Source organism: Camelus dromedarius, chromosome 2, assembly GCF_036321535.1.
Source record: "Camelus dromedarius isolate mCamDro1 chromosome 2, mCamDro1.pat, whole genome shotgun sequence".
Lineage (NCBI taxonomy): Eukaryota > Metazoa > Chordata > Mammalia > Artiodactyla > Camelidae > Camelus > Camelus dromedarius.
Window position 1 is genome coordinate 62,017,507 of NC_087437.1, and position 20,837 is coordinate 62,038,343.

Here is a 20,837-nt window from a genome sequence, read left to right on the forward strand (position 1 = left end):
CAATTTGGCAAAGGTCACCGAAAGGGCCTCCAAGGGTTGAGACATCAACTGTGCAATTCTAGCTCCACATAGACCAAGTCTTTGACACACAGACGGAGGTTTGGGCTCCAGGTGAAGTGAGCGGGAAATACCACCGAAAGACCTTGCGCAATAGGGTCCAGGGCCGGATCTCCTGATCTTCAATGCTCACACTCTGCAGGCGTTTGCAGACACTAACGGGGCTTGCTAGTTTCAAGGGCGCAGGGGTGTCGCTTCCGGTAAAAGGTGGCATTTAGGGTGACAGAGGTCCACGACTGGAGGTCGCAGGGGAGAGGGTTAGGTAAGAGAGGAGAAACGAAAAAGTCAAAAAATTTCGGCAGATAACCTTTCACTTAGGTCCCTGCCCCTTCCTTTTCCCCGGGCCTGAAATGCACACGACCCCCCAGTTCTCCGCTTCTCTGGGCGATAGGTACTAGTTAAGGCTGAAGACGGACCCCCATCTCGAAAACATTTCTTTAGTTCTAATATTTTTCAGACTGCTTTCTTCTCAGGCTCAGCCTAGGGTACCCGTGGTTCAGAGCCAGCTTCCCCGGCCACGGTCGGCTGGTGACACGCAGGCGCCGGAATAGAAGCCACGCTGGGTCGTCCCAGCCAGGTCCCCGGCCCAGGGAGGGCGGGTGCCGCGGAGCGCTTCCCGTGTGCGGGGCTTCCCACAATGCACCGCGCCGGCAGTGGCGGCGACCGCGGCGACGCTCTAGCCGCGGCATGTCTGCGTCTCTACTGCTCTGGGAGGAGGAAGAGAAGGAGGAAGAGGAGGAGGAGGGGGAGGAAGAGGAGAAAGGCGCAGGGGTGGGAGCTGTTGCCGAAGCTGCCACAGCAAAAGTTCTCCCCCCTCCCCCCTTCCCCTCCTCTGAAGGCCCCTAGAAAGGTTGAAGCTGCCGCCGCCTGCAGTCGGTGACCGCGCGACTCGGCGCCCGCCCGCGGTAAAGTGCTCGGCCTGGCAGGCCCGGGCCCGGGGGAGGGCGGGGGAGGGGGGCGGCGCGCGGGGGGAGCGCGCGGCGGTAACGGCCTGACCTCGGGGGGAGCGAGCCGTGGCGAGGCTGGGGGTGGCCAGGGAACCGGCCGAGGCCGAGGGAAACGCAGGAGCTCGCTGGGGGACAGGAGGAAACAGGGCGCGGATGGTGGGTTGGGGGGTGAGAAAGGATAATGACGGGGATGGCTGAAGCGAGAAGGCGGCCTCCGAGGCCTGAGGGGGGTGTCAGAGGTAGGGAAGAAGGTGGGATGATTGCACGGGGTGGCCGGAGGGTGCTGGGTGTGGGTGTGAAAAGCCTAGGGAGACACCGGGTCTCTGTCTGCCGTGCCTGGTGCAGTGCTTTATGCACCGCAGGCCTCAGGCACTGTTGCTGCCTGAATGTGTTCTTTGGGAGAAGGGAAGGGCAAGGGTTGGAGAAAAGGGAATCCTTGCAGGAAACGTAGTGGGAGCGTGCACTGGAAGAGAGGCCGGAGGGAAAGATGCTGGGTAGGTGGAGGAATGCAGGGGGTGGCTGTGGAGGAGTCTTGAGGATTCCGGGAGCGGGGGGTGGTGTTCATTGTGCAGATACATTAGGTATTTCGTTATGGAAAGAACTGAAGCGTTTCTAAGGGAAGGAAAGAAAGGATGTAAGGAGTTTCCTTGAATAGAAAGGATACGTTTAAAGCAAGAGGGATTGCTAAATACTAGAGAATATGAAGAGAATGCGTGATAGCATAGACAGATGTAGCAGAATTAATAAGTGTTGGCCCAAGGACTAAAGAGTTATTCCAGATGGGCCAGGATGGCCTAGTTCCGAACCTGTTTGGGCTCTTCTGTAGATGACATCTGGTAAGTGTGGGTACCAGCAGCGGTTGGGGTCACTGAGAATTAGATCTTGGTCTGTAGTTTGGTCTGAGACATTTTAGACCTGCACCGGTGAATATGAGAATCTCTGAGCCAGACCTTAAGAAAACGCCTGGCCTACAGGGATTCTCTAGGCCATGGAGTTTAGGTTTTAGCAAATTTGAAATATCACTTACACAGAGGCTGGGTGAACACTATACTGGCAGATGCTGGAATGGAAATTACTTGACTTGGCGGTTTTCTTCACTGCCCAGTTTATCTGGTCCAAGAGGACTGTTGCCATATTATTCAGCTTGGGTTGCAGTACACAGGGTTATAATTAATGGTGGGGAGAGTCCATGCATGGTGGCCCTTCTTTGGAGGCTCCATTTGTAGTTCAGATTAGTCTAGTTGACTGAATTGGTTCCATAACTCTGCAGCTGGGGGAGGTCTTTTGCCATTCACAGTTCCTGAATGTATACCCTCATTGAGGCTTGGTGGTGTTGAAGAAAATGTATTAGCCTACAAAGTGTGGGCCTGCAGAGTGGAGGATTAGAATGTCTGTTTTGGTCTTAAGTTGCAGGGAGGTCAGGACTGGTCGTCTTGAGGTCTAGGGGAACCTGAAGAGACTGGATGATTCTAGAGTCAGGCTGGAGGGAATATTAGCATTTCCATATCAGGAAATGTACCCAGGCTATTGGATTTGCTGAGCTCTCACCAGACCAGATTTCCAAGAGAGAATTCTGGTCTAGAACCATACCTTTAAGATTTACCTGAAGATTATTCACCTTTTGTTATTAAGAAAGATTGTATACACATTACATTGTAATGTTGATTCAGCTGAGGAGAGGGAAGTGTGAAAGGTCTTTTTATGGAACTAGAAGATGGAAGGATTAATGGAGAAGAGGGAAAGAAATTTGGGAGAGGGATGGGAAAATTTATTTACTTATTTAGCAAATAGCTCTAAAGGAAGGTAATTAGCATTTGAGTGGAAAGGGGCTTTTATTAAAATTTTTATTCTGGAAATAATTCAGGATTATTTTTTTAAAAATTGGAAAACTTTATGTCAGTACATTTAGAGTTAACTCGCTCCTTTTAAGGGCTTCAATATATTACATAGTTGGATGTACCCATTTCTATTGCCATCATAGTATGAGAAGGTCTGTTTTCCTTCCCCTCACCAGCACTGTATATTGTCAGCTCTTTTAATTTTTGTAAGTTGAATGGGTTTAAATAGAGTATTTTATTATTGTTTGTCTCTCCTTTAAATTACATGAAATAATACATGAAAATAATTTTAAAAAATTGTCCTGAGGGAGCTTATAATGAAAAGCAGTAACCCCTGTCTCACCTGCCCATTGCACTGAAAAGTCCCACTTTTCAGAGACTACTTCTAAGTGTTAATTTTTGTAGTTCTTATCACGCTTTTCCCTAGATCTCCAAGTAATATGCATGTACTGTTACTTCTTGATTGATCAAAATGACATTATAAAGGAGTCAAAATTTTGACTTCTTACTGTGAGTGGAAAGGATTTGTGTTACTGTCATTATTTCCTTTTCCTTCTTTCCAAACTTTGATAGTTATTATTTTAGCTTTTTTATTTGATGTCTTTATATCTTTAATATTCTTTAAGAAAAAACATTTAAAATTTAGACTGGAAAAACTGGGTGAGATGATTAAAGAAAGTTTGATGATGGACCTATAGCAAAGACTAGGCTGTAGAAAACAGCAACTTTGCAGCATTAGGGTTGCTGGTTAGAGATGAAGAGTGGTGGTTTGGCAGTGATAGTTGTTCATCTTGGAATTAGTTACCAGGTCTACTGTGCAGAATTCTTTGACAGTCTTGTAGAGAGTTTCAGTGTGGGTAGTCTGGGAATAGATTAAAATGATCCTTGATTGTTCTTTCCAGGCTTCTTTGGCAATTCTTATGTTTCTTAGGAAGGAATGAATTGGTGTGGAGATGTGTTTCTGCTTTGTGGAGGAGGGAGGGAGGGATGGGGAAATGTGATAAGAGGGAGAAGAAGAGGGCCAGGATATGATGGAGATGGTGATAATTTTGTTGGAGGCTGGAAGAAAAGTAAAGAATTCTGAGGACATTTGGATATAGTTAATTGTGAAGGGGATTTAAATTACAATGGTGAGACAGATTTGTGGCAGTTTTAAGGAAATTGTCATATTTAAGTCATTAATATGTGGGGAATATGGTGGAAAAAGAATACTGCTCATGTATTACGATAGATTCATAAAATATTGGTTTTGAAATTTTTGTATGAGGTACAACATCACTGAGTCAGGGTGTTGGATATTGGGAGTGTAGAAAGATCTTGCTCCCCTTTTCAAAAGTATTGTTTTAGGTAACTCCACCTCTTGAGAATCTTCCTTACTTTGAATTAGAACAACATTCACATGTAGATTCTATACTGCTGAATATTGCTTTTGTTTTGGGGAATTATTTTCTCTTTGTTTTGCAAATGGTAGCTAGATTGTAACCTGCTCTAGAGCTAAGACTTTCTTTAATCTTGGGGGAAACTCACAACAGCTTGATCCTTAGTGCTTAATAAATACCTGTTGAATGATAGAAAGTAGTGTCCACCATTACTGGTAATAATGGGACTGTGTGAAATTGCTGAACACTGTGAGGTATTATAGACAAAATTGTGTGTATGTGTGTGTGTGTGAGAGAGAGAGAGAGAGACAGAGAGATAAGTACAAAAGGAATATCTGACTTTTGTATTTTAGGACGAAGGTCTTTAGATTTAAGGGAAGACAACAGAATGGATTAGAATGGAACTGAAACAATCCTGCAAAAACATCTAATGGGCGGCACCAAAGGTTCTCTTCTAATGTGAGGCTAGTTTAATCTGAATGAATCTGGTCTGGACCTGGGAGCTGGTTAATTTGGATTTTCTTACCTCAGGCCTAAGTGAGTGCTTAGAGATTGTATCTGTTTTAAGAATCTGCTTGATTTAATTCACTTTTAGGATAATAAGTGTTAGATGAAGTTTCTATCCTCAAGGAATTTATGGTATTTATATTCTTTTAAGGGGAGAAAGACAGTTGTGAAGTAATTCCGTAACAGTGTAAGATTTCAGAAAATTGATATTTTTCTCTTTTTCCCCCCACACTTCCCTGGGTCTCCCACAATCTGCATTTTCCTCATCATTCTCCATTATTTCCTAAAAATTCCCTGTCCCTTCCACTATTCTTTTCCTTCCCCAGAATCCCCATCTTTCCCATAATTCCACATGTATCCCCAAATTCCCCATCTTTCCTACCACTCTCTCAATTACCCTTTCTTTCACAAAATTACCCAATCTTTCTCCAAATGTCCTGTTATATCCCACAGTTCTCACCCTCTGACAGTTGTTTCTGTCCCACCTTCAGTCGTTTCATTGCTCCAGCAATCTTCCATTCTCTCCCACAATCCTCAGTTCTTTCAGAAAATTGACTTTTTAATACAAGTATCAAAAGTATACCTCCAAATGAGAATTTTTGTAATTTGTTAATCAACTTTCAGAAGTAGTGTTGAGAACTGTTTTGGAACACCTTTCCTGATTTATTGTCTGAGCCTCCTGCACATTCTATACAATACTTATTTATTGAGTACCTATTGTGAGCTGTTGGGGGTAGAAGTCTACAAAGATGAGTAAAACACTGTCCCTACCTTTTAGGAGTTCATAATCCCTCCAGGATGGTACAGTTAAAATTATACAAGGCATAATGTTATTCTGACTGGTCTCATTGGTGACAAATCTTTTTAGTTTGAAATACTTGATTTTTAGAAGTGTTGAAGTTCTGTTATTATCAAGTAGAATAAAGAATAGTTTTGGTTCAAATTCAGTTAGACACAGAAATGAGGATGATTTTCTTAGTTAACTTATTAAGTAACTTTGGAAAACATTCCCAAAGAGGAATTTGGAAAATTTTTGAACAGTGGTGATTTTTCACATGGAGTTGGTTAGGTACTAGATGAATGTTGGTTAAGTGCATCAGGTGGTGGATGGATGGAGTGCATAAATGAGTCAGTGGTAGCCTCTCAAAGTAACTATTTTAGAGAGGACCACACTGATTTTAATATGTAAATAAATTCTGGCTATGTTTGTTAACAGTTCATTACCATGAACAAGATAGTTATGATTAAGTTCCCAAATGAGTTTTACAGGCAGTGAGTGCTGAAGGAGTTCAGAGAATGGAGAAGTGAGTATTGGCTAAGATTTGAGGAAGGGATTTAAGTACCATACTTTAGCTAGATATTTGAAAGGATTCCTTAGAGATCTCAGGAAAGGAACTAAATTGCTCCAAATTTCTCTTGCAGCCCTAGAATGAACCTGGAGTCTGGATCTATTTTTGTCTGAATGCTTTCTGCCTATTTCATTTTAGCTACTCCTACTGATTTGTTCCTTTTCAAATTCACCTTTGCTGGGTAGATTTTTGAGACCCCTGGAACAACTCGGGAGGGGGGATATCTATTTCCATCTGTGTCTGGTGTAACTTTTAGTTTTTCCTTTTTTGAGCCTGTACCCCACAAATGACTTGGTCTCTGTGAGTGAAGAGTATGAGTCAACTTGGCTTGTTATCCTGGCATTTTCCTGCATGGTTTTCTCAAAGCTGCTTTCCAAATTATAGAATAGACAAGAGAATTGAAGGCATATGTCCAGTAGATACATGCTTGTTGAATAAATGAATGAGTGAGAAAGTATCCAAGGTAACTTACCTAAATTATCTATATGTTTTGTTTGTTTCAATTTATTTATTCATTATCTGCCTTTTTCTACAGAGGATTTAATGGGGCTGACAAAAATATGTACACTATAAATGAATTGAAATAATTGAAGTCTGGGTGAAGAGAAGATGAAAGAAATGTCTGTTTAAAGAATATGAGACCTATCATTATGGATGTTAGAGAGCTAGGAAGAAAGGGGAAGATAGCAGATGGAGAAGGAAAGGTGTTATTTAATAGAAGGTATGATTCTGAAAGAAGAAAAAGGTTATTGATACATGATAGGTTATGTTTAGAAGAAAGCAAGAGAAGATTGAAGGTAAAGAGGATTATTTGAAATGGCTAATTTTGGGAGGAAGATGGTAGGGCTATTTGAAGGATAAGAGTTTCAGAAGTTTGTATGTAGTAGAAATTATGTTACTGATTTATAACTGAGGTTTCAGAAAATAATGGGATGAATTTTCTTTAGTCAACAGATAATGCACATTTGTTATATGCAAAATGCAATCAGGGATTAATCCTTTGGGGTTTATATTCTAATGGGGGAGCTGGGCTTCAGCACAAATAACTACACTGTGATCACAAATGTATATGTAAGAAAAATACTGAACGTTACTGGAGTTAAAAGGTAGGAAACGACATTTGACTCGGGGAAAACCCGAGACTGCATTTAGTGGCATGGAAGTGGTATTTTAGTTAGTCTTTGAAGGGATGGATAGCAGAAATTACTAGAAAGAACGTTCCAACCTGAGAGATTAGCAAAAGCAAAGGCTTGGAGGTGAGAAACCAAGGAGATGTGGGGAATAATGAGCTGGTTTTTAATTTTTTACTATGATCACATTAAAGAATACATATTACATCTTAACCTAATATATGCGTGTATGAATGTGTGCACATACAAAACAAAGTTTCAGTAACAATAACTGTCCTTACCATGTTGGATGCACTTGGATATTTTCTATTATTCTGTTTGGTTAAAAAGTAAAAAAAAGAGATGGCTGTCCCTCATTAAAGTGATTTCATGACAAACTAAATAATTGATCACAACCTGTAGTTTGGAATACAGAGTTCATGAATAGGGTATAATATGATATAAGGTAGGAAGAGTCATTAGGGGTTGGGTTGAAAATGGATGGCTTTGAAAGCTAAGCTAAGTAGTTTGTATTTGATATGATACAGTGTTGTGCTTAGTAAGCAAACAGAAGCTGGATTTTAGTCTTGGCCCTTCTGTTTGCCTGCACTATGGGTATGGAGAGAATTACTTCCTTTCTGAGACTCAGTTTTCTCATCAGGAAATTGATAATCATTAAACCTCCTGTCAAAGGTTGTGAGGATTTGAATATTAAAGTATAGTAACATAGGATTAAAGCATGCTAGCATATATCATTAATGTATAGCTATTGAATTTTTTAAAGTGGAGAATGGAATCAAGGACTGTATATTAGATACCTTAGTCTGACAACAGGTACTTTATACAGGATAGATTGGGGGCAGTGTGGTGGTAGAGTAAGATTGGAGGTGAGTAGCCCAGTTAGGAGGCTACAGGAGAAACTAAGAAGGTTTGAATTAGTTTGATAACAGGAAGATTAGAAATAAGGGGGTAGGATGTGATTGGATGGAGAGAGAAGGAGAAGATGACTAGAAAATTAGAATTGAGGGAAAATTCAAGAGGCAGCTGAAATTGGATTACATTTTTGAGTAGTTTGGTGGGGGGACATTAGTGTAGATAGTTTCTTACATGTAGTAGGTTCTCTGTTTGTTGAATGATTAAATATGTAAGCTGAGAAACAAATTTGTGAGTGGAGACATTGATAGATGGGTTTGAGAAGGAAGGGTTAGGTTGGAGGGTGCTTTTGATGGTCTGTCAGCACTTATTCATTCAGGGAATATTTTTGTATGCTTACTGTGTCAAGGTTCTCTGGTAAGCAGTGTGAAGGATACATGTTTATATATGACACAGTTCATATTCTTCAGGAGTTTATCCAGAGACAAAAATATGTACACATTTGTCTGACAGAAGCACGGTGGCGGGTCCAACTTTGTGCGGGAATTGGTACCTAGCTTAATGCTTTAAGGATAAATAAGATTATAGCAGGCACGATGGTGAGGGTTGGCATTGCAAGAAGAGGGAGTGATATGAGTGACAGTGAGAAAGATTATGGACGTGTTGAGCTGGAATTTAGAGTTCATGAATGGAGGAGGGAAATAAAGCTGTAAAGTAGATAAAACATCTAAAAATCCAGACCAAACTGGTTTTTAAAAATTTGTTTATTGAGAGATAACTTACATAAAGTGCTCAAATCTTAAGAGTACAGGTGAATTCTTTTAGGTTTCCATTTATGTAACCACCCCCCAGTTCAATATATAGAACATTCCCAGCATCCCACAAGGTTTCCTCATGTGTCACCTCCAGGTTGGTCTCCTCCAACCAAAAGTAACTACTATTCTGACCTCTGTCACACAGAGTAGTTTTGTATGTTTTTGTATTTCATACTAGTGAAATCATACTTCTGCATCTGGTTTCCTGTGCTCATCATGTCTGTGAGGTTCATCCATGATGCATGCAGCAGTAGTTCATTCTTCTTCATTGCTCTCTAGGATTCATTGTATGAATATACCACAGTGTATTTATCCATTCCATGATTGTTGGAAAATGAGTAGTTTCTATTTTTTGGAGTCCTAAGGAGTTTTAACTTGACTTAGTATGCAGTGGAGAACCATTGATTTCTGAGTGGGTTTAAGAGTACTGATATGGTGACCTGTTTTGTTTCTTTTCTTTTCTTTTCTGTTTTTTTTTTTTTCTTTTGCAATGAAGAGAGCCTAGTAACTAGAAGACAAAGTTAGAAGGCTATGATAAAAGTGAAAGTATTGAGAATCTAAGTTGGGATGGTGGTAGTGGGAATAAAAGGAAAGGGAATTGATACAAGAATATTTCAAAGGATTGAAGGGTTTGATGGCAGATGGGCTTTTGGGAAACACTGGAGAAAAAGAAAAAGTTAAGGGAAACTCCAGAGCTTTTAACCTGGGTAACTATGAGAATGGTGGTGCCATTAACAGAAATTATTGGATCAGTTAGCAGAATCATTTTGGTGGGGAAAAAATGGCTACTTTGGTTTTTAAGACACTGACCATTGTGTGAGGCACCAGTGGAAGTATCGAAGGGGAGTTACCTAGCTAGAGTTAAAAATACCGGATTCATCTGAAGAAAGAGGTCTAATAGAGATTTGGAAATACGTACATAGAGTTAGTAATTGAAGCTACTAATACTAGATTTGATAGGGTGCTGAATGCTATGAAATTATTTGGACTAATCATTGAAGCAGTAATTGAAGAATTCAGTTTAAAAGAAATCATTATATATTCTAATTCTTCAGGATTAAATTAGATTGTAGCAGAAGGTGATGGTTTAAAGATTCTTTTGGGGAGCTGGGGGTATGAGGATAGAAAATGTAGAAGCAGTGGTAAGGGATGAGACCCTGAGGTAGAGAGAATTAGAAATAGCTCCAGGACAGAATTTGGGAAAATACCCACTATTTGGGCTAAGAAGAGGACTAGTAGTCTTTGGAGACAAAAGAAACAACTAGAGAGATCAGAGTACAATCTTGTGTTATAGTGATGTAAATCAAAGGAGGTAGTTCAAGTGTCCTTGCCAAAGAGAGGACAAGAACTTGGGTGGTGGGTCATAGGATTTGGTGCATCGAATTGTTTTTTTGGTCTGCAAGAGAGCAGTTCAGAGACCAGAGTGCATAGGGTTAAAGGACTGAGTGGGTTGGGAAAATATGGAATCATCGGCTCTAGGAATTGTATTAAGAAGTTTATTTTAAGAAGAAGGAACAACTCTTTTTTCAAAGCTGAAGGCAAGAAGTAACAGATGGATGAAGAGAAACAGCATTTTAGAAGCTATAAGAGGATTTGATTACAGGTGGAGAAGTTGTGATCTGAGGGAATTTTATGGAAGAGATTGAGTATTTGATGGGATTAAAGATTTAAATATGAAAATGATTTGGATTAGTTAATGAGATGGAGAGTTGTATTTAGAATAAGTCAGTTGTAGAAGATTTCATAGCTTTCTGGTGGTGCTTAACACCCATTGTGTGGGTGTGGAAAAAAACAGTTGGTGGAGATTGTCTCTTCTTGGGGAGATGCATGGTTAATATAATGGGAGGTCATGATATTCTGGAGAGGACAGTATTAAAATTGCTGGTGGACAGATTTAAATTATGTAGGAAGATAACTGAAGCCAGAAGGAGGTGAAGAGCAGGTGTAGAGCTAGAAAATACAGTAGTTGTGGTTAAAAAAAATAAAAGGTCTCTGGAGTTACAATCCTAGTGGTACAGCACTTCCAGTTGATGACCTGTTTTCAGTATGTATGTGTGGGTGGCTGAAATGCAGATGAAGGTTTTAGGAGATGAGGAAGGTCAGGGTGCAGAAAGTTCTTCAGCACCTCAGTCGCTGAGAATAATGGCTGAACATGGGACAAAGTAGAATTGACGTCTTTGGGAAGGGAAGGTGGAAGGGATCCTGGAGTTTGGTAGATGTTGCAGATGGAATGGTTTAAATGAGTAACGTGAACTACAAAGAGATTTTTTGGTGAAAGGAGAACAGCGAGAGTGACCTTGAGGAGCAAGAAGCAGCTGGTCCTTTATCAAGTTGAAGGAGTAGGAGAATGGATAGCTAAGTCATGAGAGAAGCGGCTTGTCCAGGAAACGGAAAGCCAAGCTGAGATAAGATGAGGAGGTATCCTGACAAGGGTCGATAGTGATCTAAATTGTTGTGGCATGGGGATGGACTTCTTTAGATTTTTATAAATAAATTATACTTGCAAAATCATAACCACTCATGTATAATATACTGAGATAAATTCAGCTGAGAGATATTTGTGGATTAGAAATTAGACAATGAAAGGAAAAAAGGGTGAGGTAGAGGTGTTCTAATGTGAAAGGCAAAAGACATAGGGTAGTTTGTTGACAGTAGAACATGAGCAAGCTGATAGGAGCTAGTAAATGGATAGAAATGAATGAGGAGGTTGGAGTTGACCCGAATAGGAATAAGGTAAGATGAAGAGGAGAGTCAGTAGCTTGTAGCAGAGAAAATACGGAGAAAACATAACCTAGGAAACAATGCCAGGACACTTCCTTCTCTGTGCATGTAAGGACAGTCCTTGCTTACCTATTATGTTAATATTAAAGGGATAGTACATCATGCATAACTTTCTTTTTTAAATAGCATGAATGATAGAGACACTGAGATCTTTGATCTCTACTTGAGTGCCTGAAAACTACATTAAACTTTGAATTGTGTGGTGGTAATTTGTATATGTAAAGAGGTTCAGGTAAAAAGTGGAATGAATGGGGTGGATGGTAGGAAGATGTCTTAAGGGATCTAAAATGGTTTCTGTAGTTTTTTTTTTTTTTTTGTCTATGGCTGATATCATATTTCTTAGTGTTCTTAGGAGGCTGGTCTGCTCTGTCTTCTTATTTCATTTGTTACCTATATACAGGTGACTTCCAGGTATATGGTTTTAAATATGCTTTTTTCTTGTCTTATTTCTAGTTATTTATCATTTATTGAACATCTCTAAAGGAGAAATCTTGCCAGTTCCAAAACAAAATATAGCTAAAACTGAAACATTGCTTCTTTTTTTGTTTAGTTTTTAAATCTTCAGTATTATGACCTCAGGGTTTGAAACCATCATCTTCCATTGATGATATTTAAGACCTATACCAGGCCTCTTTTCTTGGCTTGTATCTCTGCTTTCAAACTTTTGCTTGTCCAGTTATACAGTAGTATTGATTTTTGTCAGACTTTGTCTTCTGTCAACTTTTCCCTTGTACTATCAAAGACTTAACTCTGAAGTGCTTACCTAACTGCTTTTTGGAATTCTCCATTAGTGCCTTGCTGTGGTCCCAGCAGCTGACATTTTAAACTGTTAAAGGGGAAAATGCTGCACGCTTCAAATCCTTCGTATTTGCATTATATTCCTCACATGATTAACTAACTCTTTCAACCTCTGAGCAAAGAATACTTACTGATCCTCCCTGTTCAGATCGGGGTTTTTGATGTTACTTCATGTTTGAGAGAGAGAGAGAGAGAGAGAGAGAGAGAGCATATTTAGTGACAGTAATATGGGAAAGCAAAAAATAAATAGTATTGTGTTCCTTCCTAGTGCAGCTTTGCTTCAGAATTAATTCCAGAATCTAGCCCTGGGTCATTCACCATTTTTTTTCCTCCCTTACTTCTACATTTATTCAGTCAACAAATTTAATAATGAAGGACCTTTGGAGACTATCCAGAGCTTTGAAGGCCTAAAGTTGCCCAGGGAGGCCACGTTGCCCAACTCACAACTTAGCTGTCATCTGCCTGATTTGATCTAGAATTGTTTCTGGGACCAGCCTTGGACATTGCTGGGCCTTGGCATGTGGGGGTATATTCTGAATATTTGAATGGATTGTGTGGGTTAGACTAATGATAGATACTTTAAGGAACGTGTTAGGAATGATTATAGTAGAAATGGAGACAGTATGTTTTAAGTGATACATTAATTTAACATAGGTAAATAACTTCAAAAGATAGGGATTGGATGCCTGAAAATCTTGGTTGGTGTGGAGTTTTCCTTGTAAATTTGAGAAGAGCCAATATCCAAGGGATTGGAATGAAATACACACTTGATGTTTTGCAGGGTCCCCTCTATACTTGTTAACACGTATATATACACCTGCATGTAATGTAGACATATATATATGTATATATATAATGGTAGAGATAATGTGTTAATTTGATTAGGTTCTGTAATTAGAGTCTTTAGTTATGAATGATACAAGTGAATTGGTAGAGAATATTTGAAAAGATCGTTTTAAGTTGTTGGGGGTAGGTTTAGGAAATAGATTTTTCAGTGACTGGTGGCCTCTCTGGAATAGGTTCACAAAATTTGAGGGCAGTTTAGGGCAAATTTGTGTGTTAAGTTGGAGAGCGTTAGCTTTGAGGGAATGAGAGAACAGACAGAAAATGCAGTGTTTGAGAGTTACTTATGAATTGGTTTGGTAGGCACTGATAAAAATTAGAAAAGTGGCGAGGTTTTGTATAGGTAAGTGGGAGATGGAAGGGACTTAATGAGGAAGCTTGTTACTATTAGAAAAGTAAATTTCAAAAGAGTAAAATTGCAAAGACGGTTTAGGGCAAATTATTTTTGGGGGAAAATGCAGCTGTTAGGTTAAAAACAGGCAAGGGGAAAACTAAAATGAGTAAACTAAGGTGTGGAGAAGTAAGAGCAAGGTTTAAAGAAGAGGTTACTGAAAGATTTCTTATTCTAAGGAGTGCCATGTTGGATACTACTTTTGATTAGTGGTTCATTAAGGAAAGGGGTTTAACATCTTATAGTTTTATGTCTTAAGAGACCCGGGGAGTAGGAGTCCTCCTGTTCCTGGGCTTTGGGAGCGCAGGCCTGCCGGGGCGGGATTTTGCCGGCGCTTGGCTCGGCGGCGGGCGGAGCAGCGGCGCGGAGCTGCGCGGGTGGTGGGCCCTGAGCCGCTGCAGCCGCCCGCAGACGCAGCGGATCACAGCCGGATTGGGTCGGCCGGTGGGCCGCGAACATCCGCGCACCCATGGGCCCTCGCGGGGCGCTGCAGTAAGTCAGCAGGCCCGGGGCGGCGCGCGGGGGCCGGGAGGAGGAGCTTTCCGGAGCGCCGGAGCAAACCTCCGCACGCGGCTCGCACGGCTTCCTTTTGTTGTGTGTACGTGTGTGAGTGTGCGCACGCGTGCGTGAGTGCCCCCGCGTGCGAGGAGGCGGCGGCGAAGCGCCGAGAAGCCGGGGCTTTTCCTACCCGAGTGGCTGGCGCGCCCGTGCCTCGGCGGGCGGTGGGGCCTTCCAGACACGCGTCTTCCGGGTCGGGGCCCGCGGCGCAGTCGGGGCCCCTTCCCCCAGCGGGATGGCAAACTTTGTGAGTGGCTTCTCCGCGGCTAAGAAGTGTCTGCCTGACAGCGGGGGCCGACGAACATTAATTGACACCCTCCTTTCCGTCCTGACCCTGTTTTTGTCAAATCTTACATTGGACTGTATTGTGTTTACAGTTTTATGGTGTGCGAAAAGGTCAGACGGGTAACTTGGTCTACTAGGCAGTTTTTTTAACTTGGTGTCAAGAGCCAGAAGTGTACGCTTGTATCCGTGTACTGGTTGCGCTATTAGAACCTGCATGTTTAGTGGTAAAAACAATCCTAAGGCCTTTCCAGAATTAGGCTATAGGGCAAACTTTTGCTCTCCAGACTTCGTGAAGCACTTTTTACAGTGCCAGAAAAGAACTACTTGTGTAACAGATTAAAAACTAGAGTTAGGAAATGCAAAAGTTAAAAGCCCTTCCCAAGAGCTTTAATTAAAAACAGCATTTTTGTTTGTTTGTTTTACGTAATTATCATTAGTGTAATTTGCATATGAAGGTTTGCACAATTGGGCATGATGTGATTTTAAAAAAGAATATTTATTAATTTTATCAAGGGCAGTGGTAAAGGCACCACACAGTTTTGAAATTTCAAGTATGTTAAATGTTTCTATAAATAAAATTCTATTCAGATTTTTAGATTTAATAAATCTAAAAATACGTTTGCAGTTGTCCTTTGGGTGCAGGAGGAAGTCCTGGGTTTCTCAGTGCTTGTTTCTGGGCAGATTTTCAGTATTGTCAGCTTGATATGGGTGTAGAACCTTAACCTGAGTGAATAATTTGTTTGAGATTACCAGTCTGTTTGCAGCTGGGAATAGCCTCTGGGTCTCTTATTCCCAATCTGGTGACCTGTCCAAGAATAGACTAAGGAAACTGGGTATTTGTCTATTTGGTGGAAAATATGGCTGAGTTGATTTTATAGTGAGTATTAAAGAGCCAGAAAGTCAATGTGAGAAGATTTAATCACTTTTGTAACATTTAGATGTATGTAGTTTCTCCACTTTCAATGTCTTTAGCCTTTCTTTAAATACATAAAAGACTGGAGGATATTCCTCAGTGTTACTTTTCATGGTATTTGTAGCACATTTTCATTTGATTAAAACAGAGAGATGCTTATTGTATTTAACTGTGGGTGGATGTGTTTTTTGTGTGGGTATTCTTAGTGGTTAAAGAATAGCTGGTAACTTGAGAATGTTTAGCCTCCTCCCAGTCGCTGGAGAGAAGAGGAATTATGTTAACTTCATTAATTTCTGATTAAAAAACCTTTGGCTGTCTTTACTGAAGATGCTTACGAAGTTAACAGATGGAATACCTGTGAATTTTCTCTTCAGCTTAATGTACTGGTATTCTCATTCTTGTTACTATATTAGCTGTGCTTTGTTTTGTTCATTCCTAGCGTTTCTTGTGCCTTTCTTCCTATGTCACAAAAACAAAAACTGTCTCTCTTTCCCGTTTCCATTTCCAAAGAACCCTGGGAGTTTTAAATCTAACAGCAAAGATTCTCCACCAGAGGTGATTTTGGCATTGTCTGGAGACATTGGTTGTCATGCTGTGGTATCTTACTGGTATCTAGTGGTTAAATGCCAAACACTTCACTGCATATGATATCCCCCCAACAAAGAATTACCCAGTGCAAAGTATCAGTAGTGTTGATATGGAGAAGACCTGGTTTTAGTATATTGAGAGTAGTATTCTGCATATGAAAGGTGTTTATAATGTAATTGGCCTCTCTGTATTGTATCTATTATAAATATTTTCCCAAAGTTGTCATTAGAAGGGCCATGGGTCAAAGATTATGAAGTCTGTTTCAGGGCAGTAGTACATAGGATTTTGGAGCTGGAAGATTAACAAGATTACTCTTTCAGTATGTAGATAAAGAAACAGTTTCCGAGAAATTGTGACTTACCCAAGTTCCTACAGATAATGCAGAGCTCAGGTCTCTTGTTATTTCTATTATAATTTAATTTTAATTCACTTATTTAATTAAAATTAGTTTTAATTACTGAGGGAAATGATATTTTATCAACTTTGCTTGATAAATTTAAATAATTGAGCTAAAATTTTAAAATGGCATTGTGAGAGTCTTATAGTCAGTGAATTGTTACTTTTTCAGATATTGCATGTGTTTGTTGAATTCTTCAGCATGACTTTGTAACTGTTGTAAACTTTTCAGCATCTGCTTTTTGAGAAAAGTTTGAAAAATTAAAAAAGACCATATACAATTGAAAAAAAAATCAATTTGGAGTTAATTGTGATACCGTAGGCAACATTGCAAATGCAAACCCAAGTGGAATTGTTAAAACATCTTAGGGTATCTTGAGCTTAGACATCTGTTCTGTTTTGTGAGGATCACTATGGTCAGTTATTGTGCTGGTTGTAAATCTTTTCTAGCAATATTCTTTTGGTTAATTTTAGAAAAATATATTAGAACTTTCAGGTGAAATGTAACTGGGTGAAATATAAATTGGGTATTTAGAGGAAATATTTTCAAATTAAGCTCTGTGTTGTGAGAGGAAGAAATATCAATAGAGTTCTTTTTAAGTTAAAATTTTTTTTTTCTGTGGTACTACTTTTAAAAAATGAGTGAAACAATAGGACAACAAATCAAAACTACAATGAGGTATCACCTGACACCAGTCAGAATGGCCGTCATTCAAAAATCCGCAAACGATAAATGCTGGAGAGGCTGTGGAGAAAAGGAACCCTCCTACATTGCTGGTGGGAATGTAGTTTGGTGCAGCCATTATGGAAAACAGTATGGAGATTCCTCAAAAAAACTAAAATAGACTTACCATATGATCCAGCAATCCCACTCTTGGGCATATATCCAGAGGGAACTTTAATTAGAAAAGACACATGTACCCCAGTGTTCATGGCAGCACTATAGACAGTAGCCAAGACATGGAAGCAACCTAAATGTTCATCAGCAGATGACTGGATAAAGGCGTTGTGGTATGTTTATACAATGGAATACTATTTAGCCATAAAAGAATAAAATAATGCCATTTGCAGCAACATGGATGGAACTAGAGATCATCATTTTAAGTGAAGTAAGCCAGAAAGAGAGAGAAAAATACCATATGATATTACTTATATGTGGAATCTAAAAAAAGAAAGAAAGAAAGAAAAAATGGTCACTATGAACTCATCTACAAAAAGAAACAGACTCGCAGACATAGTAAACAATCTTGTTACCGGGGAAAGGGGGTGGGAAGGGATAAATTCAGGAGTTTGAGATTTGCAAATGTTAGCTGCTATATATAAAAACAGATTAAAAAAAAAGCCAAGTTTCTTCTGTATAGCACAGGGAATTTTTCAATATTTTATAATAATCTGTAATGACAAAGAATATGAAAATGAATGTATGTATGTATATGCATGCCTGGGACATTGTGCTGTATACCAGAAATTGACACATTGTAATTGACTGTACTTCAATTTAAAAAAGTTGGACAAAAGACCATATGAGCAAAAATTTCTTCAAAAATTGTTTTATACAGGAAATTATTTTATAGAAAAATTTTAAATGTGTATTAGCAAAAAGAAAAAATCATTAACTGGAAGAAGTTGCTATTAGTGTTTTGATATATGGCATTCTTGTATTTTTGTTAACCTTTTACAATGAAAAATTTAAATAGATAAAAAAATACAATGGTATTACGAACTTCTGTATACCAATAACCTAACTTCAGTAGTTAGTAGTTAATGGACAGTCCTGTTTCATCTGTATCTCTGCCCCCATCTCATACAAGGTTTTAAAAACCTTTATTGTGAAATAATTATAGACTTACAGGAAGTTACAAAAATGGTAGAGTCCTATGTGTCCTTTACATAGCTTCCCCTCCAGTGGTGACATCTTATAAAGCTCTAAAAAGACATCAAAACTAGGAAATTGACTTTAGTATATTACTGTTAGCTAAATTGCCCATCAGTTTTCACCATTTTAAAAATCCTAATTCATTTGTGTATTTATACTTCTATGTGATTTTTCTTGAATATATAAATTCATGTGACTACCATAACGGCAAAGATACAGAACTGTTCTACTACCACAAAGAAAACCCCTATTGCTACTCTTTATATTCGTACCCTACCCCAAAATCCCTCCCTGTTCCCTGGTGACCTATTTTCCATCTCTAGATTAATATAATGATATATTAATACATATTTTGTTTAACCATTCACCTGTTGAAGGACTTCTGGTATATTCAGTATTTTTCTATTAATAGTAAAGTGGTTATGAACATTCATGTACAGGATTTTGTGTACAGTTCTCTGAGATAAATGCCTAAGATTGAGCTCCCTGGGTTGAATGGCAAGGGCATGTTTTGTTTTATAAGAACCTTCCAAATTGTTTTTCAGTGTGATGTACCATCTTACATTCCTATCAGCAATGTATGAGAGATCTGTTTTTTTTTTTTTGCATCCTTGCCAGCATTTGTTATTATTGCTATTTTTTATTTTAGCTGTTTTAATAGGTATTAGTGATATCTTATTGTAGTTTTAATTTGCATTCCCTAATGGCTAATAATATTAAATATCTTTGTATATATTATTTGTTGTCCATTCGTGTCTTTTGCTTGTTTTTTAATCAGAATTTTTTTTTTACTGTTAAGTTTTGAGAGCTTCATATATTCTAGATATAAGACCTTTGTCAGATATATGGTTTGCAGACATTTTTTCTTACTCTGTAGCTGAGATAAGCTGTATCTTTTTAAGAAGGTTTTCACCAGGTACTTGTTTTTGATTTTGATAAAGTTTGGTTTATTTTCTTTATGGAACATGCTTTTGGTGCCAAGCCCAAGGACTCTTTTCTATCAATCCTCAAGGTGCTCCTCTTTTTCTTCTTAAAATTCTGTAGTTTATGTTTTATATTTACATTCATGATCCATTGTGAATTAATTTTTGTATGTAGTTGTGAGGTTTAGGTCTAGACTTTTGGGGGGAGGGTGGGGGGGCTATGAATGTCCAATTGTTCCAGCACTATTTGTTGAAAAGACTATCCTACCTCCATTGAATGATTTTTGCCCCTTTGTCTTTTAAGAATTCATTTTTCTTTAGTGGTTATAGAACTATTTAGATTATTGATTTCATCTTGGTTTAGTTTCGGTAGTGTGATTTTGAGAAATTGGTTCATTTCTTCTAAGTGTTCAGTTTAAAAGTGTAAAGTTATTTTGTAGTATTCTCTTAGTATCTTTTTAAGTGCTGCAAGATCTTAGTGATACACTTACTTCAGTCTTAGTGTTGGTGATTTGTGTCTTTTTATTTTTGTTAGTCATGTTAGAGGCTTACAGATTTTTTTCTTTGTTGATTTTCTGTATTTTCCTATTTTTAATTTCATTGATTTCTGCTCCTGTTTCCTTTCTATTGCTTACTTTGGGTTTATATTTTGCACTTTTTTTTTTTTTTAAGTTTCTTGTGGTAAGTAATGAAGTTACTGATTTTGGATCTTTTCTAATTAAGCATTTAGTGCTATAAATTTACTCCTAGCTACTGCTTTAGCTGCATCCCATATTTTTTAACATTGTTTTCATTTTTATGTATATATTTAAATTTTTTTCTCTTTGAGATTTCCTCTTTGACCTATGGACTTTTAAAAAGTGTGTTTATCCTTGTGTGTTCAGAGATTTTTCAGTTGTCTTTCTGTTACTAATTTCTAGTTTGAGTCCGTTGTGGTCAAAAAATGTACTTTGTATTATTTTAGTTCTTTTAGACTTGCTGAGGTTTGTTTTATGGCCCAGAATATGATCTGTCTTGGTGAGTGTTCTAGGGGTGCTTGAAAAGAAATATGTATTCTGCTGTTGTTGGGTGTAGTCGTCTGTATACATCAAGCTGACCCTGTCAGTTGGTTGTTAATAGTGTAGCCTTTCTGCTTAAAAAATAAATATTCTCATAGCTTTTCCATTCTTCTTCTTTCAATGTGTGTTACTAATTTTATAGTTAGCAGCATATAGCCATTTAAAAAATTCCGCTCTGCCAGTCTTTCTTGATTGGTCTATTTAGACCAGCTGCACTTATGGTAATTATTGATATATATTAACATTTAAGTCTGTCATTTTATTATTTATGTTTTGTTTATTTTCTCTGATTTTCATTTTTTGTTCTTTTTCTTGCCTTCCTGTAGATTATGAGAACATTTTTTAGGATTCCATCTTCTGTAATTTGTGAAAGATTTATAATGTTTCTAAGTCTGTCTTGCTATAGTTTTTGTAGTGGTGGTTGTAGTTATTACTTAATGTATATGTGACTTATAACAGTCTCCTGGTATCAGTATTTTCTATTTCGACTCAAGTGTGGTAACTTCACTTCTCTTTTACCTTTACTTTCTTGACTTTTAAATATAATTGTTTT

General features: G+C 38.6%; 1 protein-coding gene across 4 annotated transcripts in view; it reads left to right on the forward strand.

The window, feature by feature from the left end:
* Window positions 1–759: 759 nt before the first annotated feature.
* Window positions 760–20,837, forward strand: part of ZNF148 (zinc finger protein 148) — a 107,709-nt gene continuing 87,631 nt past the window's right edge. The window contains exon 1 of one of the 4 annotated variants that reach the window (XM_031454509.2): window positions 760–962. The gene's annotated coding sequence lies outside the window, so the exon portion shown is untranslated. Of the gene's footprint in view, window positions 963–4,376; window positions 4,759–14,390; window positions 14,493–20,837 lie in introns of those variants that run through there. The other 3 variants (XM_031454505.2, XM_064494386.1, XM_031454507.2) reach the window with 3 other exon arrangements.